At 41.5% G+C, this 7,716-nt stretch overlaps 1 pseudogene across 1 annotated transcript; it reads left to right on the top strand.

The window, feature by feature from the left end:
• The first annotated feature begins 1,641 nt into the window (after positions 1-1,641).
• Positions 1,642-1,967, top strand: LOC116524802 (annotated as a pseudogene). Its single transcript, XR_004257491.1, has one exon. The product of XR_004257491.1 is annotated as a 40S ribosomal protein S29 pseudogene (transcript).
• The last annotated feature ends 5,749 nt before the right edge of the window (positions 1,968-7,716 follow it).

The raw sequence follows: 7,716 nt of genomic DNA, 5'->3' as shown, positions 1-7,716 counted from the left end.
TCCTCTTCAGTGCTGGATCCCCTAGAACATTTAACTGGGACTTGAATATGATCTGTGGTAACAGTACACTTGGAATTGTTGTGCTGGTGAGGTTGATGAGGTTTTTTAGAACCTAAAGTCTCTGGTCTCTGCCTTATGCAAACAAAAACTGCTACATAGCTAAAGGGAAAGGTTTGGGAGTGACTCAAAGAGTCATCACGTTTAAGTCTGAATGGCCAGGTGCAGTGGCTCACACCTGTAACCCCAGCACTTTGGGAGGCCGAGGTGGGCAGATCACCTGAGGTCAGGAGTTCGAGAACAGTCTTACCAATATGGTGAAACCCTGTCTCTACTACAAATACAAAAATTAGCTGGGCATGGTGGTGCACACCTGGAATCCCAGCTGCTTAGGTGGCGAAGGCAGGAGAATCACTTGAACCCAGGAGGCAGAGGTTGCAGTGAGCTGAGATGGCACCACTGCACTTTATCCTGGGGGACAAAGTGAGACTCCATCTCTAAAAAAAAAAAAAAAGCCCAGTATAAAGACCTTATTTAGCTGTTTTTTTCCCAAAGTCTCTTGTTGGTAGTGATCTGATTCTTATTAAACTTTTTTATGGTTAACTCTACTAGTACTATTCAATTTGAATACACTTAAAACAGAGGCCACTCAATTTTTTTTTTTTTTTTTTTTTTTGAGACAGAGTCTTGCTCTGTCACCCAGGCTGGAGTGTAGTGGCACGATCTCAGCTGACTACAACCTCCGCCTCCCAGGTTCAAGCAATTCTCCTGCCTCAGCCTCCTGAGTAGCTGGGACTACAGGCACGCACCACCACACCCAGCTAATTTTTGTATTTTTAGTAGAGAAGGGGTTTCACCATGTTGGCCAGGCTGGTCTCAATCTCTTCACCTCTTGATCCACCCACCTCGGCCTCCCAAAGTGCTGGGATTACAGGCATGAGCCACCGTGCCCGGCACCACCCAATCTTTTAAAAAGGAAACCTTCTAGTTCTCTAAATTCCATTTTGATTTATGGTGATTTGCTGTATTTTTCTTGTCTTTGCGTCATGCTCATTCTTAAGAAACTGCTTGTCTGGGTTTCTAGGTCAGAATTTTACATGGGGAGCAAATGGTCTTTATGCACATCTACTGTCTTATTTGCTGAAGATTACGTGAAGCTTTTCAAAGGATTGGGGGTAAATTGTACTCACTCAGTTTAAGCGTCAGAGGTTTACAAGCACATGCTAACCTACAGTGTATTTATAAGTGTTATATCCTCTGTGTGTGTGTAAAATCATTGCATAAGGTCACCTTATGATAATTAGAATTTCTCTACTTCCGGTAGTTGTACTGTTTGAGTAATTCAAGCTGGGATTCTGTAATGTTCGCAAATTCGGTACATAGATTTTGGTACTTATTTGTTGCTGCTCTTTGTAGAAGTTCTGCATATTTAAGTAATATCTTGGTACCAAGATTTTGGGAGCATCTGGATCATCTGGAAACTTTTGCAATTCTTATGAGCAGGTATTAACAACATGTCACAAGATGCCAACATCCTACCAGAGGGTAAAATAATTGGGTGAGACCCTGGAGTTGAAGCTCAAATTTGTGGATGACTGTGTGTGTATGTCATTGTGCAGAGTGATCTTGTGCAGAAATATGGCAAAAAAAAATACGGCTGCTCCTTCCTTTTACCTCGTTGCCTTTCTGAGAGCAAGATGGGTCACCAGCAGCTGTACTGGAGCCACCCGCGAAAATTCGGCCAGGGTTCTCGCTCTTGTCGAGTCTGTTCAAACCGGCACGCTTTGATCCGGAAATATGGTCTCAATATGTGCCGCCAGTGTTTCCGTCAGTACGCGAAGGATATAGGTTTCATTAAGTTGGACTAAATGATCTTCAAAGGATTATCCAAGACACCTACCATGAAAAACCATGATAGTTCTTTGTACATAAAATAAACATTTTTAAAAACCAAAAAAAAAAAAAAAAAATACGGCTGTAGCCTTTATTGACCTACTATTGGCCTGTCACTCTAGGTAGCATGAGTTCAGTACCGATGCTGCATTATGGATGTTCCTACAGAGCTTGCATAAAAAATTCAGGATTGATAGAAATAGTGTTATATCCTAATCAACTGAAACTGTAGATAAAAATAGATAGCTGTTCTCCTGGAACAGGAGTGTAAATGTCCTCCTGAGTGCTGATGATATGGTTTTAATGTCATGGCCCAAGGATGTCCCCAGTAATTGCTTCTAAGTAATTAATCATTGTCAGTACTTTTAATGCAAAGTCTTCCAAAGAGAATGTCATAATCATTGGCAGATATTTCTCCAAATTCATTTGATTTACGTGACAAAACCCCCCCACAAAACAACAATCACAACAAAACAGAACCCAAATCTATCTAACAAGTACAGCCATTCAATTGCCTTAGGACTCATTCATCCTGTCAAATCCACTGGAAAGCCATGGGATTTATTGATATATTATTGAGAGTTTTGAACAACCATTGAGGTGAATGTTGACCTTTGCCTTGGATATTTTTTAGTTCAGAAAAATCTCAACCATGCTTTATGGGAGATAACTTTGTGTAGAGAGACTAGGTCTACTTTCTGAAGAAAAAATTAACCTTGCCAGCAGATTAATTTCTATGTGGATCCTGGTTAGGCACCACATTTTAAAAACAGGACAACAGCATCACTACCCATGCAAATATGTTCTCACACAGCACTGGAGATGTTAGTCTTGCTGGTTTGTTAGAATGTGTACACCTTTTTCCACATCCCTGTTCACTGATGTAAAGTTACTAGCTTGAAATTGTTTATAGCAGGAGTATTTACACCGTGATTCTCAGTGAGAAAGATTTTGCCCCCTAGGGTACATTTGACAGTCTCTAGAGATATATTAATATTTTGTTGTCACAAATTGGGGGTTGCTACTGACATCTAGTGGGTAGAAGCCAGGGATGCTGCTCAATATCCTTTAATGTCAAGGACTGTGCTTCTTAAGAATTATCTGGCCCCAACACCAGTGGTGTTGAGGTTAAGAAATCCTAATTTACACCATGGAAACTGGGAAACATTACAAGTTTGGACTTCCTTTTTTTTTTTTTTTTTTTTTTTTTTTTTTAAAGAGTGCCAGTTTATCAGCCTTTAAACCAAAAAGTGAATTTTTAGGCCTTCATCACTATATCATCTATATTTCTTATTGGAAGCCAGCTAGAAGCATGGATGTTTTTGGAAGACTGAAAGCCATGTTCTTCCCTGGGTAATTCATATAGACCATGTATTGGCAAACTTTTTCTGTAAAGGGCCAGATAGTAAATGTTTTAGGCATTTCACACCATATCGTCCCTGTTGCAACTACTTATTTCTGTTGTTATAGTGTGACGACATCCACAGACAATATTTAAATGAACGAGCATGGCTGTGCTCCAATAAAACTTTATTTACAAAGCAGGCTGATAGTTCACTGATCCCTTACTTAGACTATTAGCTTAGCCCCATCTCAGACATTGCTTTCACGGAAGCTTTATTCTGATGCCATGAGCCATCTGCTCAGCTTTAAAAGCTTCCTCTCTAGCTCTTGCTGACATGTTGGGCCAATATGAAAAGGTGGGCCAGTATCAATAGGTCCTCCAGATGCCAGTTGCTTAGATGTGTATTCTCTAATCTTGTCCACAAAATTTCTGCACAGGATCAAGTTCCTTATTAAATGCCATCGTTGTTATCACCAATGTTCTTGGGAAGATGGACTGAAACTGCTGACAGAAGCACAGAGGAGACCCCAAAGAGCCTCAAAAGAATCATGGTGGGCTGGACACGGTGGCTCACTCCTGTAAGCCCAGCACTTTGGGAGTCAGAGGCGGGCAGATTACCTGAGGTCAGGAGTTCAATACCAGCCTGGTCAACATGGCAAAACCCCGTCTCCACTAAAAATACAAAAATTAGCCGGATGTGGTGGGAGGTGCCTGTAATCCCAGATACTCGAGGAGGCTGAGGAAGGAGAATCGCTTGAACCCGAGAGGCGGAGGTTGCAATGAACCGAGGTCATGCCATTGCACTGCAGCCTGGGCAACCAAGAGTGAAACTCTGTCTCAAAAAAAAAAAAAAAAAAAAAAGAATCACAGTGATTCTATGGTTCTTCCATAGAACCTCTGGGGCCCCAAGCAACCATGAAGGCCACACAGTTCTAGTTCTGGCCCTGGCCCTGCCCCCACCTGCCCACCCATCATCGCAATGCATGATGGGTCACCACTTCAGATGGTCCACATCCACTGGACCAGAAGCTTCTTCCAGGTGGTGTGTGGTTGCTCCTGAACGTGCTTTGAGAACATCTACTCCTTCCCCAATTTATATTGGGGGAATTAATAAGAATTTCTGTGCCTATCACCTCATGCAATCTCAAAGATTTGTGTATAAAAGTTATCCCATTACGGCTGGGTGCAGTGGCTCATGGCTGTAATGCCAGCATTTTGGGAGGCCAGGGTGGGCAGATTACTTGAGGTCAGGAGTTCAAGACCAGCCTGGCCACATGTGAAACCTCGTCTCTACTAAAAATACAAAATTAGCTGGGTGTGGTGGCACATGCCTGTAATCCCAGCTACTTGAGAAGGCTGAGGCAGGAGAATCACTTGAACCTGGGAGGCAGAGGTTGTGGTAAACCAAGATCATGCCATTGCACTCCAGCCTGAGCAACAAGAGCGAAACTCTGTCTCAAAAAAAAAATAAAATAAAATTCCCACTTCAGGGTTAAGGGGATCAGTGTATTTAATTTACTCTTCTTTTTATGTCCAGTGGAAGTTAGGGATGAAAATGCCCAATATGAGTCAGGCCTTTTCAGTCTCATAATTTGTTTCTCCCTGGAAGTCCTTAGCAACAGGCAAGAGATAGCAAAGGTCCTAGTGTACTATGCTGAGTGGCGGAGGGTAGACCTGGCTCCATGGGAAGTCTGTCAGCCACAGACAGAACAGCTCCATGGCTTTTGACCGTATCTGCGGTGTCTCCCAGAGTTGTGAGCTGAAGCAGACAGAGGATGCCGTGCACCAAGTGCTTGTAGGATCAGGCTTGTCCCGGCCGTCAGGCCATGGCTCTGGTGTTCGGTTGGTGGAAGGCAGCCCTCTCTGCTGTTGGAGCCGGGCTAAGCAAATATGTTAATCTTCCTTTGTCACTAGGTGGCAGAATATAATTAAGATGTCACAGTTTCTTCCATAACGTTGAAAGGCGTTTCTAGTTACTTCTTAGTGACCTCCTTCATTACTTTGCAGTATTTGCAAATGCCATTTAGGACTGAGGCAATGAAATAAAATTTCCTTCTGCAAACATTTTCTATATTTATCCAGGATTCTACTTGTTTCATTTAATTGGCTTGCCTCTTAGGGAGAAGCAGCCTTAATGTAAAGCACATTCTCTTCCTGATGGCTACCGTTTGGACAATCCAAACTTCTTATTTTTATGTATTATTTTGTTACGCTTTGTGGGGTAGAAATACTCTCCTGTCACCTATAAAATTTCAAATAAATTTATTATAAATGCATAATGTGATAATCCATTTTATAAAACAAAATCCATGAGTCCATATTGATAATAAATAGCCTTATTGATTTTCCTTACTATAAAGGCAGTAGATGCTCATTTAAAAAATTGTGAAAATAGGCCGGGCACAGTGGTTCATGCTTGTAATCCCAGCGCTTTGGGCGGCTGAGGTGGGTGGATCATGAGGTCAAGAGATGGAGACTATTCTGGCCAGCATGGTGAAACCCCGTCTCTACTAAAAAAAAATACAAAAATTAGCTGGGCATGGTGGTGTGTACCTGTAGTCTCAACTACCCAGGAGGCTGAGGCAGGATAATTGCTTGAACCTGGGAGGCAGAGGTTGCAGTGAGCTGAGATTGTGCCACTGCACTCCAGCCTGGCGACAGAGCGAGACTCCGTCTAAAAAAAAAAAAATCTGAAAATACAGAAAAGTATAAAAAAGAAAAAATAATAACCAGTAATTCCACTATTCAGAGACCAAGTTGAAGGATGGTAGAGGCCGGGCATGGTGGCTCACGCCTGTAATCCCAACACTTTGAAAGGCTGAGGTGGGTGGATCACTTGAGGCCAGGAGTTTGGGACCAGACTGGCCAACAGGGCAAAATCTCGTCTCTAACACAAATAAAAAAAATTAGCTGGCCATGGTGGCACGTGTCTGTAATCTCATCTACTTGGGAGGCTGAGGCATAAGAATCACTTGAACCCAAGAGGCAGACTTTGCAGTGAGCTGAGATCATTCCATTGCACTCCAGCCTGGGCAACAGAGTAAGACTGTGTCCCCACTACTGCCAAAAAAAAAAAAAAAAAAAAAAAAAAAAGGGTGAGCTTACTCTGCTGGGGGTAGTCAGAAAAGACTTGCTCGGGACAAGCATTTTCTTTCTGTTTTTATGTTTATCTTAATTTTGAATCTGGTCACAAATTCATATAGTTCAAATATCTAATATAAAAATTATAAACCTATACATACATATTTATACACACAGATGCATATATACACTTGTATATACATATATATACATATATACACACATACATGTATATCCCCATTACCCTTTCGTCCATCTCCACATTCTCTAAAGATAACTACTGCTGTTTCTAGTGTGTCCTCCCAGAATTTCTGTGTGCATACATGAGCAAACATAACTAAGTATCTTTCTTCCTCTCCAACCGTAGCATATTATACTTACTGATGTAAAGTTTGCTTTTTAAAAAGACTTTTTTATCATTTAGTGGTTAATAACATGGACTCTGGATTAGAATGCCTATATCCAAATCCCAGTTCTGTAATTAACTAGCTGCATAAACTTGGCAAGTTATTGAACACCTTTGTGCCTTAATGTCTACATCTGTATGTGAGGTCTTCAAAATCTTGCAACTTTATAATAGACTAAACTTTACGCATGTACCAACTTCATGTATTTTATGCATATATGTGATGCAACTTTATTATATACTGAAATCTCTTACGGACATTCTATTCTGTCTATTGGTCTATCTGGTCATGTAACTATGCCACAGTTTTAATTTTTGAGGTTTTATGTTGTGTTTGCTATCTGATAGGGCAGGACCCGAGAAGGGAATTTGAAAGATGAATGGAATTTGAAAGATGAATGGAATTCGAAAGATGACTGGAATTCTCTCGGCAGAAATGACAGCAACAATGATGACCGAGCAAAACTTTGTCTCAAAAAAAAAAAAAAAAAAAAAAGAAAAGAAAAAGAATGCATGATAGGGAATAATTATATACAGTTTTCCTCATAGTGTTGTATTGGACCGAGCGTAGAAAGTTAACGCCAAGACAAAAGTATGCCAGATTGCAGGGTCATTTATTATGCCAGCGACCACAGAGGACTCACGTCTCTCCAACCTGTGGCGTCAAAAGGAGGGTGCCACGACTTTTTATACCCGAAAAATCACCTTGGGTGTGGGGGTGAGGAGCGGGGATGGGGATGAAAAGATTTCGGATATTCCAAGGGCTTGGGGATTCTGTGATTCACCTCCTGGGCGGAGACAAGGGCGGGGGTCTCCGGACATTCCAAGGTCTAGGGGACTTTAGTCATTCTGTTTGTTACCTCAGTGGTTTACAGAAGTCAAGATATACATTTGTTTACACATCGTCTGGGTGGTGATAGAAGTCACAGATTTTAGCAGTTACTGATAAGAAAAGGTAAGCAGTTTTACATAGTTTTGCAGAACAAGCTAGCAG

This window comes from Sapajus apella, unplaced genomic scaffold (assembly GCF_009761245.1).
Source record: "Sapajus apella isolate SASKATOON/1434 unplaced genomic scaffold, GSC_monkey_1.0 scaffold46, whole genome shotgun sequence".
Lineage (NCBI taxonomy): Eukaryota > Metazoa > Chordata > Mammalia > Primates > Cebidae > Sapajus > Sapajus apella.
This window is presented reverse-complemented; position numbering and strand designations above follow the sequence as displayed.